Raw genomic sequence first — 567 nt, 5'->3', positions numbered from 1 at the left:
CTCCCCAATGAGGATCCTAACTTGCACATAGTGAATTTCCTTGAGCTATGTGCAACGTTTAAGTTTAATGGGGTGAGCGATGATGCAATAAGGCTGAGATTGTTCCCTTTTTCACTAAGGGACAGGGCAAAAAGTTGGCTTATTTCTCTACAGGCCAACTCAATCAATACATGGGAGGAACTAGCTCAGAAGTTTCTCTCAAAGTTCTTTCCTCCTGCAAAAGCTGCGAAGTTGAGGGGAGAAATCAATAACTTCTATCAGAATGAGGGAGAGTCATTGTACGATGCATGGGAAAGATTCAAAGACCTGCTCAGGAAATGCCCTCATCACGGTATAGAGAAGTGGATGTTAGTCCACAATTTTTATAATGGGCTTTGCGGTACTACTCGCACTATAATAGATGCAGCAGCAGGTGGTGCTTTCATGAGTAAAGGGGCTGATGAGGCATATGAATTGTTAGAGGAGATGGCTATGAACAATTATCAGTGGCCTGCCGAACGAGATACTTCACAGAGAAAAGTAGCTGGGGTACATGAATTAGATGCTATAACTGCTTTAACTGCTCAG

The 567-nt window shown here is 43.0% G+C and overlaps 1 non-coding gene across 1 annotated transcript; it reads right to left on the bottom strand.

Annotated features, from left to right (window-relative positions):
- Positions 1-228: 228 nt before the first annotated feature.
- On the bottom strand, positions 229-335 carry LOC133820202 (small nucleolar RNA R71). Its single transcript, XR_009886628.1, has one exon. It is a non-coding gene; the product is annotated as a small nucleolar RNA R71 (small nucleolar RNA).
- Positions 336-567: the final 232 nt, after the last annotated feature.

This window comes from Humulus lupulus, chromosome 2 (genome assembly GCF_963169125.1).
Source record: "Humulus lupulus chromosome 2, drHumLupu1.1, whole genome shotgun sequence".
Classification (NCBI taxonomy): domain Eukaryota; kingdom Viridiplantae; phylum Streptophyta; class Magnoliopsida; order Rosales; family Cannabaceae; genus Humulus; species Humulus lupulus.
The sequence above is the reverse complement of the archived record's forward strand: the minus strand, read 5'-3'. Positions and strand labels throughout refer to the sequence as shown.